General features: G+C 46.6%; 1 protein-coding gene and 1 long non-coding RNA gene across 2 annotated transcripts in view; both read left to right on the top strand.

The window, feature by feature from the left end:
* Positions 1–27,914, top strand: part of NHSL1 (NHS like 1) — a 146,019-nt gene that overhangs the window by 26,027 nt on the left and 92,078 nt on the right.
* Positions 1,240–27,858, top strand: LOC111759754 (uncharacterized). Its single transcript, XR_009188080.2, has 4 exons — positions 1,240–1,332; positions 1,464–1,514; positions 1,972–2,040; positions 27,258–27,858. It is a non-coding gene; the product is annotated as an uncharacterized lncRNA (long non-coding RNA).

Genomic DNA, 27,914 nt, shown 5'->3' with positions numbered 1-27,914 from the left:
GTGGCCCCACTTTGATCCCGCTGCAGCCTGGTGAGCTGGGTGAGTCACCCTGCCTCTGAGCGCATCTACTAAGTGAAATGAGCGCGAAGGCTCCTTCCAGTTCTCTCTAAGGGTTCCTGCCCCGTCGATCATTCCATAGGCGACCCAGCGAGCTGCGGGCCAGGCCCTTTCTCCGTCTTTCCTTGTGGTCTCGCAGCTGGTGCGATGACTCTCGTGGGGGGCATTTATGAGCCAGATGCTGCCAGCCACGCACAGGGAGGAGGAGCCGGAACCAGCCAGGGCAGGCCACACCAGACGTGGAAATCCAGGAGAGCGGGGCATGCCGGGGCTGTGTCGCAGGGCTGCAGCGAGCAGCCCCAGGACACAGACGGATGGACGGATTGCTCCTGTGAGTCAGTTTCCTGCATCCTGTGCAGCCGAAAGGAAGATCTGCAAACAGCGGCGGGCCCTGGGAACAATGATGGCTTCCTGCGGCCGGGGGCTGTGCGAGGTGGGGGTGCCGAGGGAGCTGGCGCCGGGCTGCATCTGGAGACTACAGCTCTGCCACGAGACCCCATGTTCACTTTTTAGCCCTAACTGAAGAGTTTACGGTGAAGCCGCCCTGAGCTTGCCCGAGGGAATTTCGCTTTAGTGGTTGGGGTGGGGGCATGGGCCCTGGGCATGCGGTAATCCTGCTAGGGCTGCAGTGTAGACTTGGCTGGCCACCCGCTCCAATGGGGCTGGGTTATTTGCATCTTTGTTTCCTCCTCTGAAACACGGCCGGGCCATATAGCCATCCCTCCTCAGGGCTGTCCTCACCCTCCTAACAATGGCAAGCTGGTGTCCATCTGTCCAGCCGCACCGCCCAGCAGGCGCTGGTTGACGGAGGCTGGGACGACTGCGTGCCAGGTGGTCATCGTGTTAGAATAACAACTCAAAGAACTGCTGGCAAACAGTGAAACTGAGTCCAGGCTTCCTTTCGGGGGGTGGTGACCGTCTGAGGTCTCCAGGCCCCCCGCGGTGGGAAATGCTGGGGCCGGGAACAGACCAACGGACCAGCCCTGGCGCTGATGGCCCGGTGGCCGCGCCCCCCGCCGCCGCCGCTGCCCTGGCTTTGCAGGATGCTCCTGCTGATTGCGTGGCCGGGGCGAAGGCAGGGGAGCGAGGGCGGTGGCGGGCCCGGCCCAGCGAGCTGGGGATTGGGCCGCCGCTTCCCGTGCCGCAGGCCTGGCCAGTTGCCTGCTCGCGGCCGGAGGGTGGGCCCCAGCCAGCTGTGCCGAGCCGCGGGCCGCCGGGGGACTGCGGAGCTCGCTGCTGGGCCATGGGACGGCCTCGGGATGTTCTGTCTGAAAGGTGAGGGGGCTCTGGGCCCCCCTCGGGGGGCGAGGGCGCGGCCATTCAGCCTGGGAGGCCACACGGCTAGTTTGATAGAGTTTTGTAAGTAGGAATGTAAAACAGTCATTGTTCTTTTTTGTTGCAAACAGGAAGACAGACCTCCTGCTGGGGACATGGAATTTTCTTCTAGACCAACCAGGGTATTTCTCAGGCTGACTGTATTTGGGATATGTTTTGTCCTGGAGAGAAGTAGTTAAAGTGCTAGAGTCAAAAAGGACGTTTAAAGAATAACCTTGAATGTGGGGCTCATTGGCAGCCCCACCTTTACAGCCGGAGGCTGCCCTCCCAGAGCAGCTTTCCTGTGAGGAGTTATTTGTGTAGAGGGTCAGAGTGAGCGGAAAGAGGGAAACGCGGATTCCATTGCTTTAAACCTTAAAGTGTGAATTCAGGAATGAAGTGAATTTCGCTGTAGCTGAGTCTTCTCTATATGCCGGCTTCATACGGATTATGGTGCTTGGAAAGTGCTGTAATAATATTAGGTTCTATGTAATAATATTACGTATGTAATAAGTACTATGGGGAAATGTATGCCATCATTAATTTGGGAGTATTTTCTCCTTTTACGCAGTTATTTTTTCTCAACTCTTTCTCCCAAAGCCTGGCCTGATATGATCGATTTCAGCATTTGAGAGGGTGTTTGCGAGGCCGTTGGAGTGGGGAGTTCAGGTAAATTTCCTCGGAATTGAAGCTGACTTGGGCTCCTGTCGCTCAGTGTGTGTGGTTCTGCTGGTGTGGAATTCCTGACAGCTTGTCAATGTTGGGAGGTGCCCGGGCCCCGGCTGGCTGGGTTGCTGGCTGCCCATGAGGTCTAGACACGGATTCTGAGTCCCAGACTTTAAGTTTTAATCCTAATTCGACGTCCTAAAACCCCTCCAAGAGTTTGTAACATCACCGAGAGGGTAGAGTATTTGCTTATCCTCCCTAAAGAGCTGGTGCTTAATGGTACTTGATGAAATGGAGGGGTAAGAACACAAAAGAAGAATGCGTTTTTCTCTCCCCAGGCAATGGAACTTTACCATAGCGCAGGGGTCCTTAAACAGGGCTCCATGAGCTTGAATTGAAATTCAGAAAACATTCTTCTAGCAGGGATGTGCTGGTGCAGGTGTGAGCTATTTATTAAATAATCCACAGTGTGGTGTGGGCTTAGTAAGGGGTCCATGGTTTTCGCCTGACGGCAGAGGGGTCCGTGGAACAAGAAAGGTTCAGTATCCCTGTTCTTGAGGGCATATAGTTGCAGTAGATTTTTAAGGTGCTCCGTAAGGCTAAAATGAATTTGAATGTTTCTGAAAAATGTAAGATGAAAGCAGTTACAAGAGCTTATAACGCTTTTTTTTTTTTAAGATTTATTTTTATTCCCCCCCTGTTGTCTGCTCTGTGTCCATTCGCTGTGTGTTCTTCTGTGTCCGCTTGCATTCTTGTCAGTGGCACTGGGAATCTGTGTCTCTTTTGTTGCGTCATCTCACTTCGTCCGTTCTCCGTGTGTGCGGCGCCACTCCTGGGCAGGCTGAACTTTCTTTTGCTCCGGGCTCTCCTTACAGGGCGCATGGGGCTCCCCTACACGGGGACACCCCTACATAGCAGGGCACTCCTTGCGCGCATCAGCACTGTGCGTGGACCAGCCCACCACACGGGTAAGGAGGCCCTGGGTTTGAACCCTGGACCTCCCATGTGGTAGGCAGATGCTCTATCCGTTGAGCCAAATCCACTTCCCAATGCTGTTTCCTAAAGAGTCTTTCTTTTTTTAAAAAACCGTGAAGAGTTAAAAATGCGGCCACACCAGCTGCCCTCTCCACTCGAGCAGTCGATGCGCTCTGAGGGTTCAGGGTGCTCGCCCAGTGCAGGCGTGGACCCGTGCCGGCTCCCCAACAGATCTGCCTCCCCCACCCCCACCCCCGTCCCACAACAGCAGTTCTTTCTATTAAAGCATCTACCAGTTTCATGGACTCTTAGTTTTCGTGGCAACTTAGGAAATTTGAAAAAGTCAAGTGTCTGGCATGTGACGATGGCTGAGAGCTTTGAAGTGTGTGTCCTGAGCGTCCCCTCCATTTCCTGATCCCCCAGCAGGCAGGAACATATGATGCCTCCCCCTTCCTGGGACTTACAGGTTTTTAGGGTGCCCTTCGAGCTGCAGGCCGAGACCAATCTCTGCTTCAGTCCTGGGGGGCCGAGTGTCGGCTCGGCTGCGCTTGCCACCGATGTCTTCCCCCAGGCTCTCCCCCAGGCTTTCCCTCTGTGGCGTTGAGCCAGCACCAATGGTAAAGAAAATGGGGTCACCGCTCCTTTACTCGGAGTTTCTTTTACTTGCTGAAAGAAAAACATTCTAATCCAACAGCCTCCACGCTGGTGGAGCGGTTTCTTCTCTCCGTTTTGACCTTCTTCCCCGCAGAGACCTGTCTGTTCAGCTTTTGCTTGATTGGGTGCTAGAAAAAGTCCCTTCTTGGAAGGCAGATGTCGCCTCTGCCTTTTCTCTCCCTTCTCAGGTAGAGCAGGGAAGACGTGCTTAAGTCACTGCCCCCAGCTGCCTCTCGTGGGACCAGCACTCAGCCTCCAGCCTCTGGGACGCTGTTCTCTGCGGTTCTGCCAGGCTCCCGTGGTTATTCCTTCTCCATGTACCTAGCGAGTCACTGTTGTCTGGGATGGGGTTTTCTGGCTAATGAAATAATCTGATTAATAGGAAGCCCCCGTGCATCGACAGTATACCATTCCCAGATGATTCAAAAATTAAAGCATTTTTCAACTACCGAAAGTACTCGGAAGGTATATAACTTTCTCTGAGATGGTGCAGAATGCTAATTTCTTAATTACACTACATCAGCTTCATCTTTATAAATATGAATGCTCTTTGCAGTGTTTCTCTAACTGTGGTGGAGACTAATTTTTTAAAATTTCTGATTCACCGCAGACTGATACTTTTGGAAAATATAAACTCGTGTGCTTGTGTGATACCACAGTGAGGTCAAACAGCGAAAAGAGCCCTTAACCGTGTCATCTCATTTCCTGGGGTAGTTGTTGGCAGACAGCACTGGGTGCTGGACCCTGAGAGCAATCCACTGATGGGAGCTTTAGAGGAGGTGAGGGTTTGGGGAGCTGTGTGGTGGCGCACTGTGGGTGCGTTTGGTACTCAGGGCAATGGAAGTTGAAGATAAGTTTGTTTTGTAAAGGTAGTGAGGTCATAGAAATAAGCATACTTTGATCAGTCATGCAAAAGAAACGTTGCCTTTTGGTTTCCTATAAACAATTCCATTTCCTTCATGAACCCTTATCCTGCTGAGAAAGGGAAAAAACAAAAAACAACACTGAACTTAGTTCACTGCAGTGAACTCAGTGTGAGCCAAAAATGTAAGCACTTGGATTCACTAGCTCAGTCTGGGGGATGACTCAGTCTTTCAGCATTCTCCTGCTTTCCCTCCTTGAGACCGCAGCTAGCTCCCCACTGTTTAATAAAGTACAAGCCATGTATGCTATCTCATGCGCTTAAAAAATCATTGGCTGGGTCATTACATCATTTTGGCAGTTTTGAAGGAGGGTCCATCTTATGTGAACTTGTGGAGTTTCTAGATTAAAAAGACTTTTTGCATCAAAAAGTGTAATATTTTAAAAATGTTTTTGCTCTGAAGAGTCAAAGGAGTCATACATAGATGTGTTCTTTAAAGATAAAAATAATTTCAATTTGTTTTATGGGCATCATTGGCCTTCAGGTGCCGAATTTAGTCTGCCTTCTCTTAGTGGGCTTTGGACCTGGCTTTGATGTTAAAACCTCCTTTCCTGTCTGCGCTGCTGTTTCTTCCAAGGCCCAGAATCCAGTTGGGTGGAGCAGGAAAGCGGTGGTCTCTGTGCAGTGGGGGTGTCCCAGCTGACGCCACGCTCAGCACGACGAGGCCCTGCTAGAGCCTTTTCTGCTTCGCAAGTTACAGATTCAGGAAAGCCTTTTGGTTGTCTAATAATAGCGAAGAGTTATGCTGAGATTACAGCCACCAACCATCTCAGGCACGCGGCTCTGCTCCCGCGAGAACCGTGCATCCTAGAAATCCCCCGCTTGGTCCTCGTCTCCGTGCCTGGGGTGGACGGAAGGCCATTCCAGTTGCCTCGTGTGTGTTATGCATGTAAAAGAATTCCTTAGATGCCTTTCTTGGCAGCATTTAGGAAATAATGTCTGGAATCAGAAACAGATTTGTTATTTCTGTGCTGGAACAAGTGCATTCTTCGAGTGAGCTCGCAAGCAGCGGTTCACTCTGCGAGGCCCGCCACCCCCTGCTGAAGTCCTGTAAGAAACTGTCAAGGAAACATTCAACGTTTCTACTCATTTACTCTCTGATTCTGAGCGTAAATACTTAAGGAAGCAAAACACCAAGGAGCCCTGGAAATATTGCTCCTAGATGGTACCGTATTACCATCCAGTCTGATTGGGGGTTTTACCTAAGTTAGCAGTAGCTTTTAGAACCTTCTTCCTCTGAGTCATCCCCGTTTCTTTCTCCCACGTTTCATTTAAAAATCTTAGTTTGTTTTGGTTAGTAACCTGCAGCTACCAAGGGGTATTCACAGTTTCTCAGTCTGCAATTTAAAGTAATGCTTTTTCAGGGAGCAGACTTGGCCCAGTGGTTAGGGCGTCCATCTACCACATGGGAGGTCCGCGGTTCAAACCCCGGGCCTCCTTGACCCGTGTGGAGCTGGCCCATGCGCAGTGCTGATGCGCGCAAGGAGTGCCCTGCCACGCAGGGGTGTCCCCCGCATAGGGGAGCCCCATGTGCAAGGAGTGCGCCCCGTAAGGAGAGCCGCCCAGCGCGAAAGAAAGTGCAGCCTGCCCAGGAATGGCGCCGCACACGCGGAGAGCTGACACAACAAGATGACGCAACAAAAAGAAACACAGATTCCCCGTGCTGCTGATAAGGATAGAAGCGGTCACAGAAGGACACGCAGCGAATAGACACAGAGAGCAGACAACGGGCGGGGGTGGGGTGGGGTGGGGAAGAACAATGTTCTTCGTAAACACGCTGGTGTGTTGTCGTTAATATTTTACACTGGTGGGCAAGCCCCGGAAGTTTCATAAATGAAACCAAGCCAGTCCTTCATCTCCTTTGTCTCCCTTGAAAACTTTACCATGCTTTCTAGCTCTCTTTACTCTTTCCACAAAGAATCTAAATCGTGGGGTGGCAGCCGGAGCCTCTGGTTGACTAGATCCTATGCTATTGTCAGCTGTGAGAAGCCGTGCTTCAGGCTGGAAGCAGCAGGGAATGGAACCTCCGCTTGCTTCTGGGGTGCCTGAGGATATTGCTCTGGGCACTTTGGGGGGGCTGGATGGAAAGACCGAATTCCTGGCCAAGGTCTCAGTTCAGCGCTCCGTGTTGCCTCCTGACACGGTCACCTTTTGGGGCGGTTTCTCACCCCCTCTTGTAGTCTTTTTCTCCCCTCCCCTCATGCCTCCTCTCTCACCGCCCTTCCGGGAGCCGCGTCTTACTGAAGCCAAAGCCGCATTGAGCTCCCCTGAGTTGCCCGAAGTCGCACACACCTGGTCAAGGTGAGTGGACAGGCAGGTGGGTCTTGTCACCCAGGCTGTTCTCCGCCCAGGACACCATGGCCCAGCAGGCACCGAGGCATGCGGGGTAAGTGTTATTCTAGGGTGAAAATCAGAAGGAACTCTTGTCGAAAACCACCCGGGGGTCTCTAAACAGATAACCCCGTTTTCATGTCTGAAGAGCATGGCAGGATTTGGGTATTGGGGACATAGAATTGAAAGATGGGTCTTGGCAAAGAATTTAAAGTGAAGGAACCTTAATTTTACAGGAACCAGATCACTGAAGGTCCACGGTCATGTTCACTGTCCACTTGGGGGTGACATAGCATTTATCGGTTTTTGTTAACTTAGCCTGGGTTTAGCATTTGTGGTGGTTGTGGTGAAAATGTGACTGATCCTGAGAACCACTGAGACAAAAGGCTGGACCGGCTGCACTTGGGCTTCACTGGGAAGGGGGCCGTGTGATAAGAGAAATGTGAGGTCTGGGGTCACCTTTGCTTGGGATTACCGTCCTGTAACAGAAAGGATGTGAGCGCATAAAGCAGGACAGCCTTGGGACACCCAGGAGGACAGGTCCTGTGGTGAGCCCCTCACTGCTCCTGATGGTTTCATTCACTGGGTGGAAATGCAAGCTTCCCTGTTCCTGAAACTCAGGGTAAAGCTGTGGCCAATGTCTCTGCTCTCCCAGGGAGCAATGTCAGGGGTGGGTGCGAGGGCTGAAGGGTCTGGGGTACCCCAACTGAGTTAGCACAGTGTGGGAGAGTGCCAGGCATCCAGGGGGAGCCCTGCGCACTGCAGGTAGCTGGAGAAATTGACGTGTGCCCGTGTGCCCGAGGTTGGGTGTAGTGACACTTGAGTCAACCAGATAAGGTTGTCCATTGTTCCCTGTGAGGTGGAAAGGGGGCCTCAGAATCAGGCCTGGCGTTAGGTGCGCGAGTTGGCGCCTTGGCTTTCCAGGTACCGCAAACCAGGCCGCTGAGAACAAAAGCAGCTTCTTCTCTCGCGGAGCTGGAGGCCAGAAGTCCCAAGTCAAGAAAGACTTCCAGAGGCCCTGACGGAAAGCCTGGCCAGGCCTGTCTCCCAGCTCCCAGGGTGGGGGCCAAGGCCGCGGGGGTCCTGGGCGCTTAGCTGCTCCACTCCAAGGTCCAGCCCTGCGACACACGTTCTGTCTCCTCTTCTTATTAGGACACCGGTCATATTGGATTTAGGATCTATTCTAATCCGGTTTGGCCTCATCCTAATTTAACCAATTTCAAGTGTGAAGACCCTACTTCCGAACGAGGGCATGAATTGGGCGAGGGCGGGTCACCCCAGTGCGGGTGGCATGTCAAAGCGCACTGCAGTGTGTGACAGCACCTGGCTTTGCGGGGGGCACACCTCGGTCCCTCCGTGCTTACTCATCTTCTACACTTGTGGAGCTTTGCTTTATTCAGACTCTTTCCTACTTTGAAGGGGACAAAGGAAGCTGTGGTCCCTTCCTTCTACCTGGAAAAGTGCTGCTGTAACAGAATTCTCAGTATTTTATGCAAAAAAAAAAGGTCCAGGATTATCTAGAGGTAGTTGATGTGTATGCCGAACCTCATGCAAGCGTCGATGATACCCTGAAATACTTCTGCAGCTCATGGGGTGTAACCGAAATGATTCAGCAGAGTCGGGGTGAGCCCAGCCCCCCCACCCCCCACCCTCAGGGTAGCCTTCCTGGCACCTATCAGGGCCCAGGACTTCCTGGGGCCTGGGTCTCCTCAGCCCCTGAAGCTCCCAGCTGCTTTCCACTCCATTTCGAGGTGCTGGCACTTGAGTCCCCTTGTGGGGACTCCTCTTTCTCCAAGAACGTTTTTAAGAAGAAAGCAAAGCCAGAGTCTCCTTAAAGGGTTTTCCTGCTGACATGACCCCAATAACAAAGACAAGTGACCTGGGTGTTTTGGGTTGAATTTTGTGTCCCCCACAAGACACACTGCTGGCCCCTGGGCCTGTGAGTGTGACCTTATTTGGAAATTGGGTCTTTGAAGATTAGTTGAGAGAAGGCCAAGCTGTAGTAGGGTGGACCTAATCCTCATACTCTTGGCGTCCTTCTAAGACGAGAAGAGACACAGACATGCGGGGAGGACGAGCAAGGAGGGAAACAAGAAACCCATGCAGAGACGAGGATGCAGGTGCATCTACCAGCCATGAACGCCGTGGACCGCAAGAGGCAAGGGAGGATTCTCGCCCTGCAGACCTCAGAATGGCACCTTGATGTCCGATTTCCAGCCTTCAGAATTGTCAGATAATAAATTTCTGCTGTTTCAAGCTGTCCGGTTTGTGGTGCTTTGTTCCTGCAGCGCTCAGGTGCTGAAGACAATAGCTTAGCAAAGAAGAGTCAAGAAATCCCAGCTCCGTGCACTAGTAATATAAGCTTAATCCCTTTGGTAAAGATTTGCTTGGATGTGAGAGTACAACCTACCTAATGAAATACTGAAGATAAAGTCCTAACTCACGTAAGATGCTGGGTCTTGGCTCACAAGTGGAGAGTGATGCTACTTAGAAATGACCTCTTTGAGAGCTTGCAAAGGTCACTGACTGGCTGTACCCGACTCCTGTGACTGCAGGGACTAATTGGTACCATGATTTGCCAACATGGTGAAAGCCTTTCAGCAAGAAGTAGTTCTCATTTTTCATCACAGCTTATTTACACCAACTTTTGTAAAATTTTCTGGAATGACCGTTGTATAAATACAACCAGATGAATGAAAATTCGTGTAAGTTACATGTACTGGCAAATGAGCACTGTAGCAACACAAATATTTTGAAAGTCCTGTAAGCGAGGGAGTATCCCGATACTGCTCCAGAGGAAGGGTTGGCTGCTCTGGCCATTGAGACAAAACCTTTCCTTTTTGGAAAATATTTCCTGGCAGAACAAATACTTGACAAAAATCTGAGAAAAAACTTGGGCGGCTCAGATGGTGCCTTTTATAAACTAGTTTTATTTTAACAAGAAGCGTCGCCTTACCTAGCTGTGAGAAGTGGATGGATGGGTAATTTTGTCCTTAGCTAGGTGGAAAGTCCTGTGTCAGGCGGACGCTGTGCTGAGGAATTGGCAGCTGACTCCACTTGATGGCTGAGTTATTCTTTCTTTGGTCAGTAATTGGGAGCCCATTTTTCACCTCTGTGAAGAAAAGAGCTTTCCAACAAAACTGTCAGGAAATTCCAGTGGATGTTAAAAAACAGCAGCATCCTCAGAAGATAACATTATATGTCCATCGCTCCAAAACAGCAGAGTTCGTAAATGCTGCAAGGATTTAATGTGAATGTGTCCATTTTTGATGGTTTTAAGCACGATTTAAATACCAAGTTGAGTTCGACATTTGCCATCTCTTTCAGGTTTGGGCTGGTAAAACCCCTCCCACGGAGGGTGCTTCCTCTGAGTAATGCGCTGAGCCCATCTCCAGCTTCAACTCCCAGTGCCTTTTCTGCTTCCCACAGAAAGCTAAGGCTGCTCTGGCCAATGTTATCAATCTTAATTTTTATGCCTTTCAGGCAAAAAATGTGTCTTGGTTGCGCCCCACCCCCACTTACCTTCCTGAGATGGGAGAACAGGACCATTGTTAGTGTGTTATCTGCAAAAGATAAGGTATCCCTTAGGCACGGGGAAGCTGGAGCCCCTGAAATAGATGGGATGCCTTTGGCACATGACATACTCAAGGGTTCTCCTGGACAGCTATTTTGGACTGGGTTGGACTAAATTCTCTTCACGCTAATCATTTTCCCTTTCCCATGTGGGAAGGTGACCTTCCAGCTCAGTGAAAGAAGAGCCCTTCCCTTCCTCTGCCCACCTTTGCTGGGAGCACTGGAGGGCAGGTCTGTCTGCTGGTTTCCTGGAAGGAATTTGTTTTTTGCTGTTGACTCCCAAATATCTAGACCTCTCTGCCGACTTCAGATAAGAACATCCACCTTTCCCCCTGGATGGCTATTAGACTCCAGTAACTTATGCCACACTCCCTCACCTCCCCAAATCTGTCTTGCTGCCGCCTTCTTTGTGTCAGCTGGTGGCAAATCCATCCTTCCTGATGCTCAGGCCAAATCCTCTTCCCCTCAGGTACGCCCTGGTGGCAAATCCATCCTTCCTGATGCTCAGGCCAAATCCTCTTCCCCTCAGGTACGCCGTTCAGTCTGTCAGAAAAACCCATTGACCCTGTTTTGAAAGTCTCCAGAATCCCGCTCCTTCTCACCCCCATCTCCCAGCTCCTATCTCCCTGGTCTGTGGCTCACCTGGGCTGCTCTGATAGCTTTCTGACAAGCCCCCTTGTCCCCGTTCAGCCTCTTTTCAACCAGCAGCCAGAGTGCACCTTTTAAAACCTAGGTGAGAACCAGTTGCTTCTTTGCTCCCAACCCCATTTCACTCAGAGTCGAAATTTTAAAGTCCTCACAATCTTCTAAGCTCCCTGTAATCTGGCCCCAAGGTTTCTTGCCGGCTTTGTCGCCTTCTCTTCCGGAGCATCTAGTAAAATTGAAGTAAAACTGAGCACTCACTGAGTGGAATTAGCCTTTTCTTGGGGCACTTTCCACTGAGGTCACATGATCGTGAGGTGCTGAGGGGCTTTGACTTCCCAGCTGGATTCCAAATTCCTAGAGGATTTGGTCTAATGTCCAAGGAGGAATTTCAACAGATATTTGTGGATTAAATGAGTAAGATGGATTTATTAGTTCCCTGAAGTAGGCTGCTTCAGGGAACAGGACCTGAACCGCCACTGTCCCTGCATAGAAGTAGACTTTTGAGGGCCGCTTAAAACATAAAGGCAGATTTTTCTACTTTAGATGGGGCTAGAAATATGCAGGCAATAAGCAGAGCCAGGAAGATTTTTAACTTTCTGATTTGTATTCTTTTTATCTAAAGTCTTAATTTTTTATTATATTGTGTTGACTTTTAGTCTCTGTGGCAATTCGACAGAAAAATCAAGAGACTGTTTCAATCATTAATACCTTGCTGGGTGGGAAGCTGGCTTTGGAGGAGGAGAGCGGTTAATGTGTTTCTAGAAATACAAACATTCCGAACAAACGAGTCTAGTCTCCGTTGTGTCAGGGGCAGAGGTCTGTTTCCCAGGTACCCTCTTGGTCTTTGAAGTGGCAACTCAGCAGCTGGGAAAAGGCTAGTTCCTGGCGGCGCCTGCAGCCACTCTGAAGTGCTTACACTTCTCTTGGCTAAAGGCCTGAGGAGCTTCTCGCTGCAGGGAAACAGGCATTACCAAGCACTTTTCTCTCCCACTTGGATTTTCTTTTTTTTAAAACACTTACTCCAATGCATAGTCTTTAGAATGGGTAATTGACAAAAAAGGAAAGTGGTAAAATTACTTTTGAAATAGGGATTGTTTTCTCCTAGGAAACCACTTAAATGTTTGCATGTTCCATTTACTGTCATGAGATATCTGTTGACATTTTATTTCATTTGGTCTTCCTACCCCTTGTTCTAGATTTTTGGCCACTGGATGCTTTTCCGGGGTCACCTGTGTTTCTTTGATTCTTTTTCCATTACCACCTTGGCTCCCCGCTTCTCTAGAAGTCTCTCTATAATATGTTATTATGTACTTCTCTCCGTACGTAAGACAGCCTGGTTTCTTGCCAGGGTCCCTCGAGGAGGCTCTGCCTCATCTGTGGAGTGATGGAGCCTCCTTTATCCGTTCTGCTTACGAGAAGTGATGGGGACTCCATCCCATAGGTTGTCTTTTCCTTGCAAAGTGGAGCCAGTGTTTTAATGAGCAGTTGAGGTCTCGCGTCAACGCGCATTCAGAATGATGAGCTTGAACCCTTTCTCTTGACGCTGTTGCTCAAGAGTAGGTGTCTAGGTGGTGGCCCAGAAGACCTTCAAGTAGTCACCTGAGAGTTTCTGGACCTGGACCTGGCCTTGACTGACCCCGAGGATGCCATATCCCCCCACACACGAGCTTCCCCTCTGATAAACAGAGGCGACGACCTGCCTACTTGAAGGGGTGGTCTTGTGGGATCGGTGATAGGGTCCCTTTCTGCCTCCTCTCCCCTCTGCTTATGCTCCTGTGGGTTCCCCTTGAATTTGTTCCTGGCCCTTTCTCTCTATGCCCGGGGCCACCAGCGCCTGAGTGAGGCGAGCCCCCCTGTATCCCCACCTGGGCCCCCTTATCGGCTCCTCACTCCCTAATTCTGGGCTGACTGCCCCCTGCTTGTCTCCCCACTCTATTCAGAATCTCACTGCTCTGGTTAAAAACTCATGCCTTTCCCCTCCCCCACCCTAACCGCATTATCCTCAGGATAAAGTTTAAATTTCTTATCAGGACATCCAGAATGCTCAATTCCAAGGAGTCTCTTCCCCCACCCACTAGCTACCTTCTTTGCAGAAGTCTGGACCTTTCACCTGTACCTCCCCTGTTGCTCCAACCTGACATTTAGGTTGGATTGGGTTGAGACTTTCCTTCCTCTTGGAAGCCCTCCCCCATATTCCAAAGCCAGGTTATTAGCCCCTATTGTCCCACAACTGTTTGTTTTCTTGGGCCAGACAATGAGAGTCCAGAAGGACATGTTCTACTCATTAACCCTCTTGGTTGAATGAATTCATTAATATCTGGAAAATCTTTAAAAATAGGACGGAAAATTCCAATGTATCATCTGGTTTAGTATTAGAAGCAAAACATTACCCTCCCTTTGTACAGAATTATAAGCCATTCACTCCTGGAATCCTCTGGCTCTTCCCAGTTACTCTTTTTCAGTAATTTCTAGGAAGTTGAAGTGCCCCAAGGATTGCAAGTAGCATTATTTGTTTAGGAAGAAGGAGTAAGTGTCCCAAGAAATCATAACGAGTTAGGATTTCTTCTGGGAAACCTGTGCTTGGGGTGCAGTATCGCAGTATTTTATAAGAGTAAATGAGTGTGGATATTGTCAGTGAAAGGGTTAGGGATGTGGTAGTTAGTGCCTGGAATAGGGTGTGCAATCTAAAAATACGAACTCATTCTAGAAAAGCGTGGATCCATGCTTTTAATGGTGGCTCCATAGTGGATGATGAAGGCAAAATTGGCTGTCTACAGTAAAATGAGTGTTTTGGAATCGGGACATCCAAAGAATGGAAAATCCTTCTCCTGTATTGGTAGGCGGAAGTTTGGCCCCCGTGAGCTTTGCCCCCTGGTGCCACACCCATCATCATGGTACCCTGCACGCCAAAAGGACTTTACAGAAATGATTCCGATTACTGATGAGTAAACCATAAGAATGGGGGAGTACTCCCACCAGCCCTTAAAAGCAGAGCTCCCCACAGAGGGCAGCAGGGGAAGTCAGAGATGCGAAGCCGGGGAAGGCTTCAGTGTGCAGTGGCTTGAAGACGGAGAGAGCCTTGAGGAAATGGACTCTGCCAGCTCCGTGAGGGAGCCCGAAGCCTCGCACGGTAGCCCAGGCTGGCTGACGCCCAGTTTGAGCTTTGTGAGACCCTTCTCAGCTGAGTGCCCAGCCTGGTCTGCTGGACTTCTGAATTCTAGAAGTGTGAGGTAATAAATGGGTGGAGTTTTAAAGCCACCATGTTTGTGGTAATTTGTTACAGCAGCAATGGGAGACTCATACAGGAACAGACCAAACAGAAAATCGAGTTGGGAAGCAGCTTCTTGAATTGGAAACTTTCTGTGAGGGAGATTTGCCTTCCAGCAGACTATTTAATATCGAATTGACCATGTTTGGTAGACACTGCAATTGAAGGCGCTTTCCTACAGCTGGAAGAGGCCTTTATTTCTCCGCAACATCGTAGTTGGTCTAAAGCTCTTGACTATGCCAGGACATCTAAGGGAGGTGGAAAAATCAGCCAACAGGCATGTTTCGTTAATATCTGCTGACTTTGTGCAGGAGAAGTTAGCAATAATAAATCTCAGGAATAAGAAGTGTTTTTGGTAGTAGACTATCAACACTTCATTCTCAAATTTCCCAAGTTTCTTGTAAAAGTAGATTGAGCCGTTTACTTCTTTTTAGCAGTTTTCCTAAGGCTGCCGTCAGGAGCGCCATCTCTTTCTCAAAGGCCTTCTCAAGTCCCAAATGCTTAAAATGTGCTCGAGTCTTTAGTTGATGACAAGAGGATTTGATGTACATTTCATTTCAGAAGTACTCAACCCTCATAGTCCAGTTCTAGAAGCCATTCACTTTAATTGTGAGGTACAGGTGGCGAAAGCCATGAGTCTGGGCTATGCTTTACCAGGGAGTTGAGTTTGTTCTCCTGAAACAGTAAAACAGCTGATAGAGAGCAGCTGTGTCTACAAAGGCTGGACTAGCAGAGCCAGAAAACAGTGTTGATGATGGTACTTAGTCACTTCTATAGAATGAGTTGCTGCTGCCTCCATTTGCCTGTGGCACATATCATTAATTGCACATTAGGCCTCTCAAAGTACCAAACAACAAACTTATAGGCAATTTCTAAATTACAAGTAAAAGGATGAAAATTTAAGAGATTCCACCATTGCATCAAGGAATAGAACCCTGGCTTTTTTTTTTTTTTTTTGCTTGCTTTGGTTATTTTATATGTGTCAAGAATTTAAGATATAATCCCAAATTTGGGGATGAGAATTTTATTTGATCTACTGCACATTGATTTGATCACTCAGATATTGTCTACATTTTCTCTTTTTTTTTTCAAAGATTCATTTATGTTTATTTCTCTCCCCTTCCCCACCCCCAGTTGTCTGCTATATCTTCGCTGTGTGTTCTTCTGTGTCCACTTGTATTCCCAGCAGCACTGGGAATCTGTGTCTTGTTTTGTTGCGTCATCTTGCTGCATTAGTTCTCCATGTGTGCGGTGCCATTCCTGGGCAGGCTGCACTTTTTTTGTGCTGGTTGGTTCTCCTTACGGGGCACACTTCTTGCACGTGGGGCTCCCCTACACGGGGGACACCCCTGCATGGCAGGGCACTCCTTGCGCGCATCAGCACTGTGCGTGGGCCAGCTCCACACGGGTCAGGGAGGCCCGGGGTTTGAACCCTGGACCTCCCATGTGGTAGGCAGATGCCTTATCCAATGGGCCAAATCCGCTTCCCTACATTTTCTCTTTCCTTTGTCTTAGCATATTTATTTTGCAAAAGAAACATGTATTTATTATGAGAGCAAACCTACATCACTGTGGTGTTTGAAAGCCAGGTTGGTTGGTAAATAGTATTCTCCATTTCCATTTTTCTGTGACCCTGAGACTTGGCACAATTGTTAACCCGTACCTGCTTTGAGTTTTCTTTTAAATTTGATTTCATCTCTTCTTTCTGAATGGAAATCCTTAGCTCTTTCTCTCCATTCAACCATCCTTTACCTCTCTAATATTCCAATTATTATCTGATCATTGGAAATATATATATATATGTGGTGAAATACATATATAACTTGAAATTTGTCTTTGTAACCACTTTAAATATACATACAATTCGTGCAATTCAGTGGCATTAATTGCGTTCAAAATGTTGGGTAACCTTTACTACTATCTATTTCTAAACTTTCTCACCCTCCAAACAGAAACTCTGTACTCATTACACAATAAATCCCCATTCCCCTCTACCCCTGGCCCCTAAAAACTCTCATCTACTGATTTCTAAGAATTTGCCTCTAATAGATATTTCATAGAAGTAAATCCTATAATATTGTCCTTTCACTGAGCGTAATGTTTCCAAGATTCATCCATGTTGAAGTATAGCACTTCATTCCTCTTTATGGCTGAAAAGAGTTCGTTGTACAGATAGACCACATTTTGTTTATGTGTTCATCTGTTGATGGGCACTTGGGTTGTTTCCGCTTTTTGGTTTTTATGACTCCTGGTGTACAAGTATCTGCTGAAGCCCCTGCTTTTCAATCCTTGGGTACCTACCTAGGAGTGGAATTGCCAGGTTATAGGGTAGTTCTATGTGTAACTTTCCAAGGAAATGACAAGATGTTTTCTACAGCAGCTGCACCATTTTTCATTCCTACCAGTGATGCATGTGGGATTCCAATTTCTCCTCATCGTTGCCACCATTTACTGTCTGGTTTTCTTGTGTGTTTGTTATTGTGGTTTTGATTTGCATTTCCCTGATGGCTAATGATGTTGAGCATCTTTTCATGTTTTTATTGGCTATTTGTACATCTTCTTTGGAGAAATAGAAACATATTTTTTAAAGTAACATCTTGGTATTTCAGGCATATGAATTGTAAAGCCTCATAATTAAGTCAAATAACTTGCTTTCTTTTCAGAATTATCTGAGCTATCTGTGTGTAATTTACCAATTCCCAGTAGATTACCCAGTATGAGTTGTTAAATGCAGGAACACAGGAAAAATAAATAAGGACACAGTTCTGGCATCCAGTTCAGGGCTCTTGTTTGGCATTTTCTGGTCATCAGCAGTGACTTTGGCTCTGAGTGGAAGGAAGTAGAAGTCAAGGCACTTAACTTCAGGGTCTCGGCTCTTTCATCTCCACGTCGCATCTGGTGAGCTCCTCATTCATAAGTGTTTCATGAACCTTAAGTGGCATAATGCCCTGAACATAGTTAGACCAGGTAACTGTGAACTGCTGTTTTTCTTTGTGTTGTGTGTGTGTTAAACGTAACCACGCTTAGGAAACCCTCAGGAAACTGTCACACTGCAGTGGCAAAGGTTTTTCGCTCCTCAGTGGATTGGGAGGGTGTAGCGGGTATCCACTTCTTTCTGCCATTCACCTCTAAACACTTTCAGCCAGTGCCCAGCCCTGTCACCCCACGGCTCTGACTCGCCGTTTCACAGGAGCTAAACGGCGAGCTGCTAGTCACGGGTGCAAATGAAGGGATTTGCTGTCATGGTGCTGCTACAAGCTTTATTACGCTTTTGTCACTTTGGATTAAAAGAAGAAAAGAAATTTTTTTTTCCACTTTGCCTTCCATTTTCAGATTTCCAGACTGCAATTTGTAAGCAAAATCAGAATGATCATTTAAATGTCTATATCATGCTTGGCGTGTCATGGTACTTTTTCTTTTATACTCAATTTCAGTGTTTACCATACATTCACATGGATTTGCTTGCTTCTTGTCCCGGTGGTATGGTTTGCCTTCTTGTGTAAACAATGCAGAGTAAAAGGCAAAAAAGTTAATGTCAGACATATGACAGAATGTGTTGCCTTTTGAAAGTGTGTCTTTAAGTAAAAAGAAGCGGGGTGGATTGGGAGAAATTTTTCTTTTAAGTACCAAGGATGACAAACTTTTACAGAAACAGTCTAGGTAGATTTGGTCCATGGTAAGTCTGCGTGTCAAGTTATTATAGAATTTGTTGTAAAATAGTGAAAAAGAGAGGGGCAGGAGGATAGCTACATATGAAAGTGGACGTGGCCAAAACTGCGAGGCAGAGGAAAATTAATAAGCTTACATGTTTTCATTTTTAAACAAAAAGGAATGAAAACTCACTTTTCATCTCAAAAGAAAAAGTATGAAGGATCATAGAAAAGAAAGCTTATATTAAAAATAGGAGAATAATGACAAACCTATGGAAGTTATTTCATCTATTACAGATGAGCTGGGTGAAAGAGGGGAGGGCAGGGAAATTGGAGACATAGTATAAGAAGGAGGTCAAGTGGGGGGTCCATGTTGGGCAAAAATAGAATGTTTTTGGTATGGGGGGCTGGAATTGAACCCAGCACCTCATATGTGGGAAGCCAAGGCTCAAACACTGAGCCACGTTGGCTTCTCTCTGAGTTGTTTTTTTCGTTTGTTTTTTGTTTTTTTTCAGGAGGCACCAGGAACTGAACCTGGGACCTCCCATGTGGAAGGCAGGAGCTCAATGGCTTGAACCACATCCACTCCCAAAATAGAATGTTTTATTTTTATTTTTATTATTTTTTAAAGATTTATTTATTTATTTAATTTCCCCCCCTCCCCTGGTTGTCTGTTCTTGGTGTCCATTTGCTGCGTCTTGTTTCTTTGTCCGCTTCTGTTGTCATCAGCGGCACGGGAAGTGTGGGCGGCGCCATTCCTGGGCAGGCTGCTCTTTCTTTTCACGCTGGGCGGCTCTCCTCACGGGCGCACTCCTTGCGCGTGGGGCTCCCCCACGCGGGGGACACCCCTGTGTAGCAGGGCACTCCTTGCGCGCATCAGCACTGCGCATGGCCAGCTCCACACGGGTCAAGGAGGCCCGGGGTTTGAACCGCGGACCTCCCATATGGTAGACGGACGCCCTAACCACTGGGCCAAAGTCCGTTTCCCAAAATAGAATGTTTTAGCACTCTGACTTAGGAATCCAAGAGCACATCATTTTGGGGGGGGGGGAAGGGCGGGGTGGGGAGAGGCTTTTACAGTTGTGGTCTGTTGGCTTGCACGCTTATAGTTCTGCGGCTGAGAAAGGTATCCAGATCAAGGCATCATGACGTGGCACTTTCTCCCTGAACACCAGCTGTGGGTGATCCTGGATTCCTGTCACGTGGGAAGGGAATGGAGGCACCTGTCCCTTTCTGCCTTCTCTCGCACCATTGCTTTCAGCTTCTGGCAGCTCCATCTGTGTCTTCCTGTCTTAGCTTCTGTGAGTTCCTCTCTGAGCTCCAATGTGTGGTTTCCTCTCTCCATATTCATCCTGTTTTTAAGGTACTCCAGCAGGAGGATTAAGATCCACCTCAGCTTATGCCACACGAAGTAATCTAATCAAAAGGAAGGTCCCACCAACAATAGAAACATATAATAATGCTTAAGAACAGAATTATCTTTAAAACCATAGAAGAAGAACAGAAGGAAGTTTCTTGCAAACAGGATAAAATTAGTCATGGTTTTTGTTTTTGTTGTTAAAAAAATTTATTGAAGTGTATCACTCATACATAAACATACATAAACAATAAGTGTATAGTAATAGTTGTGAACTTAAAAAACAAACAAATATAACATCATACAGGACTCTTGTATCTTACCCTACCACCTTGCCTTGTTGGTAAACATTTTAACTGATTAAAGAGCATGGTCAAAATATTACTACTAACCAAGGTATTTTGCCCCCAACCCACCCTGTTGTTATTATTTTTTATTTCATTTGTATATGAACATACGTAAATAAGAGTGTAGTAATAGTGTGAACTTAGAAAGCAAACATGCATAACATCATACAGGGGTCCCAGACATCAACCCTCCACCAACACATTGCATTGTCATGAGATGTTTGTTACAAATTATGAAAGAACATTGTCAGAATCATACTACTAATTATAGTCCTTATCTTATATTTGGTGTATCTTTCCCCCCAACCCACCCTGCTATTGCTTTTTAAATGTTCCTTTATGACAGAAGTTGTAAGACCTACAAAATAATCACGACACGTGCCGAATCCTCAAACAATACCCTCCACCAACACACCACCCCATGGTGGAACACCTGACACAGACCACAAGACAATATCATCTGACCACTACCGTGTCCATAGTGCACACCCGGCACACATCCTTCATACTGACCTGTCATCAACACAGCACATCTTTGGCATAGATGCAAGACCATTATTACTGCTAACTACAGTCCATAGGTCACTCCAGTTGTATTTTTCCCATGCTTCTTCACATTCCCACTACCCTGCAGTGGTGGTGTTCATTTGCTCTAGCTCACAAAGGACGCTCTTGCATCTGTACCATCAGAAACGCTTCTCATTCATGTCTGGGTTTACTGTGCTATTCAGTTCCTAGATTATTCTCTAGCATTCTGTCAGTTGGCATTTACATTCCTAGACTACCTTTTTCCGCAACATCCCCATTTAAAATCCAGCTGTTGCTCACGATGTGTTACCATCAACTCTGTACATTTCCACACGTTTACAGTAAAGCTAATTAAAACGTCTACATACATTAAACATCAGTAGTCCATCTCAGTCCTCCTTTTATCTCCTTTAATAATCTACCACCTACCAACAGGCCTTGAAGATATTTTCCAACATATTCTTCTAGAAGCTTTATGGTTCTTGCTTTTATATTTAGGTTTTTTATTCATTTTGAATTAATTTTTGGATAAGGTGTAAGATAGGGGTCCTCTTTCCTTCTTTTAGCTATGGATATCCAGTTCTCTCAGCACTATTTGTTGAATGGACTGTTCTGCCCGAGCTGTGTGAGTTTGACAGGCTAGTCAAAAATCACTTGACCTTACATGTGAGGTCCAATGATCAGTTTGGTTCCATTGGTTTATGTGTCTGTCTTTATGCTAGTACCATGCTGTTATTACCACTGTAGTGAGGTAATATGATTTAAAGTCCAGAGATGAGAGTCCTCCAATTTCGCTTTTCCTTTTTAAGATGTTTCTGGCTATTCAGAACCCCTTACCTTTCCAAATAAATTTAATAATCATGTTCTCCATTTATTTTTTAAAATGGTGGTGGAATTTTTATTGGGATAGCATTGAGCCTATATATCAGTTTCAGTAGGATTGACATCTTAATGATATTTAGATTTCCAGTCCGTGAGCATGGACTATTCTTCAAATTATTTAGGCCTTTTAAAAGTTTTTTTTAACATTGAGTTGTAGTTTTCTGAATACAAGAGCTTTACATTGTTGGTTAAGTTTATTCCTGAATATTTGGGTTCTATCTGTCATGTTTTATTTTCTCTACTCTTTTGACACTTTTAGTTTTATTTATATAATCTTCATTTCTAGACTCTCTTCCAGGCCCCTTGCTCCTGTCTTTTCTTTTCAGGCTCTAGCACACCCTTTAGTATTTTCTGAAAATCTGGTCTCTTGGTTAGAAATTCTCTCAGTTTCTGTTTATCTGAATATTCTACACTTACCCTCATTTTTGAAAGACAGTCTTGCTAGATATAAGATTCTTGGCTGGAAGTTTTTCTCTTGCAGTATCTTAAAGATAACACACCACAGTCTTCTTGCCTCCATGGTTTCTGATGGGAAATCAGCACTTAATCTTATTGGGTATCCCTTATATGTTATGCATTGCTTTTCTCAGAATTCTCTCTTTGTCCTTAGCAGTTGACATTTCAGATTAGTATGTATCTCAGAGTTGGTCTATTTGGATTTTCAGATGGGAGTACATTGTGCTTCTAGGACATAAATATCTATGTCCTACAATAGAGTTAGGAAATTTTCTACCATTATTTCTTCAAATATTCCTTCGCCTCTTTTCCCTTTTCTTCTTCTGGGACACCCATGACACACATGTTTGCATGTCTCTTGCTGTCATTTAGTTCCAAGACCTTGTTCAGTTTTTTTCCACTCTTTTCTTCATCTATTCTTTTGTACGTTCACTTTCAGAGACCATTTTTCAAGCTCAGCAATTCTTTCCTCTGCCTCCTCAAATCTGTTTTTATATGATTCCAATGTATTTTTTTTTTAAATTTTTTTTTTATTGACTTTGTAATAATATTACATTAAAAATATATATGTGAGGTCCCATTCAACCCCACCCCCCCACCCCCCCTCTCCCCCCCCCCCAACAACACTCGTTCCCATCATCCTGACACATCCATTGGATTTGGTAAGTACATCTTTGGGCACCTCTGCACCTCATATACATTGGTTCACATCATGGCCCATACTCTCCTCTATTCCATCATGTAGGCCCTGTGAGGATTTACAATGTCCGGTGATTACCTCTGAAGCACCATCCAGGGCAGCTCCATGTCCCGAAGACGCCTCCACCTCTCATCTCTTCCTGCCTTTCCCCATACCCTTTGTCCATTATGTCCACTTTTCCCAATCCAATGCCACCTCTTCTATGTGGACACTGGTTTGGTTGTGTCCATTGCACCTTTATGTCAAGAGGAGGCTCAGATTCCACCTGGATGCTGGATGCAATCCTCCCATTTTCAGTTGTAATCACTCTAGGCTCCATGGTGTGGTGGTTGTCCTTCTTCACCTCCATCTTAGCTGAGTGTGGTAAGTCCAATAAATCAGATTGTAGGTGCTGGAGTCTGTTGAGGCTCAGGATCTGGCTATCACATTGTCAGTCCAGAGATTCAAATCCCCTAAATATATCTTAAACCCCAACATTAACTGCACCTCCAGCACATTAGCATGAAAGTCTTATGAAGGGAGATCCCATCTGAGTCCAGATTCATCACACATAAACACCATTTCCAAAGAGGGGCCATCTGTCCTGGTAGTTAACCCCATCGGCCATGACCATAACTCCCATGGGTCTCTTTAGCCCTCAAAGGAACCAATATCTGGGGGTTGTATCTGCTTTATCTGTCTCTCTGACTCTGCTCAGTTGTGCATGAGGGCAAACCTTCTGCCAGCCTCCAGACTCTTTTTTAGAAACTCGTAGCCATATAAACTCATTTCTCCTTTCCATTTCCCCCTTACTTTAGGTCAAACAGCATTTTAAAGTCATGGTATTTTATGTAGACATGGATATTCTGCTGATCCGCATTGAACCTTCCGTATAAGGTCATTTTCCAGTTGCATCATCAGTTGGTAGTTGATAGTGGTCCCTCGTTGCCAGGGAGGCTCATCCCCGGGTGTCATGTCCCACGCTGGGGGGAAGGCATTGCATTTACATGCTGAGTTTGGCTTCGAGACTGGCCACATTTGAGTAACATGAAGGCTGACAGAAGGAAATTCCCAGGCACAAAGTTGCTCTAGGCCTTGTTATTATTTTGGGTTTATCAGCTCACAAGCATAGTCATTAGTATCAGGGGCTCACTGTTGAACCCTCACTCCCTCCCGGTCCCCACCACTGTACCTGGGAGACTGTCGCTGCTCCCCTAGGGACCACGACAGAGCACCACTGGCCAGGAACCCAGTACCCCCCCTACTGTGGTTTTTAATTGTTGCCACTATGAGTATATCCAAACATTACCATGCACCCTGGACATATGTTCTGTACAGCTCCCTGTCAGTCATATATCACCTGTCATTGGTATCCCATACCAGTATCCCTCCATTGCCATTGTTGAAACACTCTGTGATCCAGAACTCCCCGAAATTTGAAGCCCAATATAATGTCATGGTCCCTTACTAGGGAATGGCATATAGCGATGAGTTTAAAGGATAGATAAAGAACTTTGATTCCAATGTATTTTTAATTTCATTTATTGCACCTTTCATTCCCATAAGATCTGTTAATTTTTCTATGTATACTTTCAGGTTCTTCATGCTCATCCAGTGTCTTCTTTTTTTTTTTTTTTTTTTTTTTTTTTTAAAGATTTATTTATTTATTTAATTTCCCCCCCCTCCCCTGGTTGTCTGTTCTTGGTGTCCATTTGCTGCGTCTTGTTTCTTTGTCCGCTTCTGTTGTCGTCAGCGGCACGGGAAGTGTGGGCGGTGTCATTCCTGGGCAGGCTGCTCTTTCTTTTCACGCTGGGCGGCTTTCCTCACGGGCGCACTCCTTGCGCGTGGGGCTCCCCCACGCGGGGGACACCCTTGCGTGGCACGGCACTCCTTGTGCGCATCAGCACTGCACATGGGCCAGCTCCACACGGATCAAGGAGGCCCGGGGTTTGAACCGCGGACCTCCCATGTGGTAGACGGACGCCCTAACCACTGGGCCAAAGTCCGTTTCCCCCAGTGTCTTCTTAATATCCTTAATCTCTTTAGCCATCTCATTGAATTTATTAAGGAGATTTGTTTGAACATCTCTGATTAGTTGTCTCAACTCCTTTATGTAATCTGGAGGCTTATTTTGTTCCTTTAACTGGGCCATATCATCCTGTTTCTTGGTGTGGATTGTAATTTTTTGTTAGTGTCTTGGCATCTGGCTTACTAGAGTATTTATTCTGGGTGCAGTTTTTCTCTTTAGTTAGGGGCTTCTTGCCCTTTCTCCCTTGCTGGTTAGATAGTAGGAGCCAAGGATGTAGTTAGTGCTATAAACTGTGGAGGCTTAAGCTGCCCTCATTATCCCTGGGGCCGATGAAGCTTCTTCAACTTTCTCCTTTTTCCAGAGGTAGGGACAGAGCCACAGATGTGTGGAATAATCCAAATCTTGCAGGCCTAGACTGTATTTGCCCAGCGGGATTAATGAAGCTTCACACCCCTGTCTCCTCTGCCTGAGACAGGGTTGGAGTTGTAGGTGTGGGCAGCAGTCTATGCAGTGTGGGTCCAAGATGACCACAGTTGCCCTGGTAGACTTCCGATTATTCAGTCTGTGCCAGCCAAATATACCCTCAGTTACCTGGATAGGCTGGTGCAGGGCCCTCCAGCCTCCTCCCTGCCAGAGGTGGGGCTGAAGCCTAGCCTAGGGCTGCAGGCTGATCTGGGTGAAAGAAACTGGTCTCTGCCATCACTGATTTTCAGTCAGCCCAGCTTCCTCTCATGCTGGGGGTGGAGTCACAACGGCAGCCACCACCCTCTTTCCGACTTGGACAAGTTCAAACTGTAGCTGTTCTTAGGGTTATACTTAAGCCAGCCAAATATACTAATCAGTAGCTGAAATCAGTGGACCACCAACTCTTCCTTCCCTGTTTTTGGGAAATGGAGCTTTCAGTTATAGCCACAGAATAGCTCCTGGGGCAGCTCTTGCCTCCAGTGGAGGATGGGCACAAGCATCCGGGGCATGGAGTGCTCTGCTTAGGAACCCTCTCTGCAGATGGGCATCTCCTCCTTCCAGACGCTGCAGGATGCTCTTCTGGCCTCCTGGAGGCCCCAAACAGGTGCTACAGCCAGCTCCAGGGAGCTCTGGGTGTTTGCTAACTGCCCTGGAGCAGGAGCTGACTCTAGGAGCTCCTTACTCTGCCGCCGTCTTGCTGGTTGTCCCCCATCATTTTTTATTTTTAATCCTGTGATTATTTTCCCCAAATATTTACAAATCTTTCTCTTTTTTCCTAAAAGGCGTCCTTATGTCATAACCTGGAGTTTCTCTAACACTAAAATTGTTCTTAGAACTACCCCATATGCTTTTATGCATCAGCACAGCTAACCTGCATTTTTTTGCTTTTTTGTTTTGTTTTTATTTGGTTTCTGTTTGTTTTGCAGCAAAAGTGTATTTTATGTTTTCTAACTCTGGGGCATTGTAAAGTGAGCGTAATAGGGCTGAATCCTTGCTGTTTGGGAGGGGCGCAGAAACATTCTTTCTCTTATCTGTATCACATAAGCTTGTGCCCAAAATAGACCTTTTGGGCTGAGTTAGTGTGATTCTCATTGCAGAGGCAACCAAGGCCCAGGTCTCACATGGCAGGTGAGGATTTGAAATTGCTGTGCCCTCTGCCTCCACCACAGATTGTAACCCTCACAGGAGCTACTTAACAGATCCTCCCAAGACCCTTTCAGCCACTTTTCTCTTTAGTTTTTTTTGGGTACCAGGTCCAGGGAATAAAACTGGGACCTTGTATGTGGGAAGCCAGTGCTCAAGTGCTCAATTACTGAGCTACATTGGCTCCCCTAGTTGGCTCTTTCATTTGTTTGTTTGTTATTCTGCTTCCTTTTTTTTTTTTTTTTTTAATTTTTGGAGGCGCTCAGGATCAAACTGAGGACCTCCCATGTAGGAAGCAGGCACTCAACCACTTGAGTCACATCTGTTTCCCTCTTTAGCTTTTATCAGGTGAATCTTTGGCAAGCAGGGCTTCTATCATTCAGGTGACTTTTTAAAAGACTCTCTTTTTCATTTATTTCTGATATTTAAGAATGGCCCTCGGATAATTTTCACGGTATCTTTCATTACTTTAAAGTTCTGCTCCGACTTGAGTGTTCCTTTGCTGGGGAAGGAAATCTTTAAATCACTCCTTGGAAACTTTCTGGCAGTATTCCACGAAAGCTGAATAATTGCCTACCCTTAAGACCCAGGAAATACCCTTCTAGGAATATGCCCAACATGAATGGGTGCGCCTGCTCACCAGATACTATGTCGGGGAATGTTCATCGCTGCGCTATTCATAAAAGCCGGAGACTAGAAAGAAAACAAACGCCCATTAATAACAGAATGGAGAAGCCAGCCCACTGCCATACATCCACACCGGCGAATCTCACAGACATCGTTTTGAGTGAAATAAGCCAAACACAGAAGAGCCATTCCAATATAAGGTTCAAAAAGAGGCAAAACGACTCCGTGGTGATTCTCTCGGGGTGGTGACGACCACTGAGGGTGGGGCAGGCACAGGGGCCTCCGGGAGCTGGTGGCTGTCTCCACTGACCGGGTGACTTTGTGGCAATTCCTTGACCCCTACACTTAGAATCTGTGCCCTTTTGTGTTCGCCCCCAAAAATTCACTTAAAATCCTTGCTTCATTTTAGCTTTCTCCTCCCCAGCTTCACGCGAGTCTGTGCACTGAGATAAGAGCTCCTTCCTGCCAGAGGCATTCCCAGCCTGCCCCCCACCTGCCTCGCTCGCGGTCTTGGACAATTACTTAGCATCTTACTTAATCTCCTTTCCTCAGCTCCAACAGTGGGGCTGAAAACAGCTGTACAGCTCAGGGCTGTGAGGAAAGTTAAATGAGATAATGCCTGTAAAATGCTCACCTCCTAGGACATGCTGTTAATTTCTTGCTGTTGTTTTTATTTTGGTTCCCTAAAGGCTGGTCTGTGCTTGAAAATATGAAGTTGTCTTGCCATCTGGCACCAGGATGGACCTACAGCGCAGACAGGGGTTGGGCCTCCCATCCTGAAGTCCTCAGAGAAGGAGCTCTGCCTCCATGACGCATCTGCTCCACCACGTCAAGATGGGCCGTCTTGGGAAAAGCAGTCACAAATCCCCGTCCCTTTCTCTTGAGTCTTTTACTGCAGCTTTTTTCTCTTTAAAAGCTCCTAATTTACTGCCCTAGCCCCCTTCCGGTTACTGTTTTTCCTCATAAATACAAATAATGGTATGGGAGCTGCAAGACTTTGACAGCCTGACCGTGGTGCTTCTTCTCAAGAATGTTCCAGAACCAGAACCCAGCCAATGTTCGTTGTTGGGAAAATGGTGCGTGCAGAAGGTTGTACAGAGAGACCATGAAGGGGATAGAGGCCCTTTTTTCCCTCATTAATGAGACTTATTCATTTAGAAATTTTAGTGATAGATTTTCTTTAACCCAATATATTCTGAATTTAATCATTTCCACATGTAATCGCCACCAAAAATCGTTGGGAGATTTTGTATATATATATATATTTTTAAAGATTTATTTATTTATTTATTTAATTCCCCTCCCCTGGTTGTCTGTTTTCTGTGTCTTTTTGCTGCGTCTTGTTT

Source organism: Dasypus novemcinctus, chromosome 11 (assembly GCF_030445035.2).
Source record: "Dasypus novemcinctus isolate mDasNov1 chromosome 11, mDasNov1.1.hap2, whole genome shotgun sequence".
In the NCBI taxonomy this organism is placed as follows: domain Eukaryota; kingdom Metazoa; phylum Chordata; class Mammalia; order Cingulata; family Dasypodidae; genus Dasypus; species Dasypus novemcinctus.
Note: the sequence above shows the minus strand (reverse complement) of the source record. Positions and strands in the feature narration are given on the sequence as shown.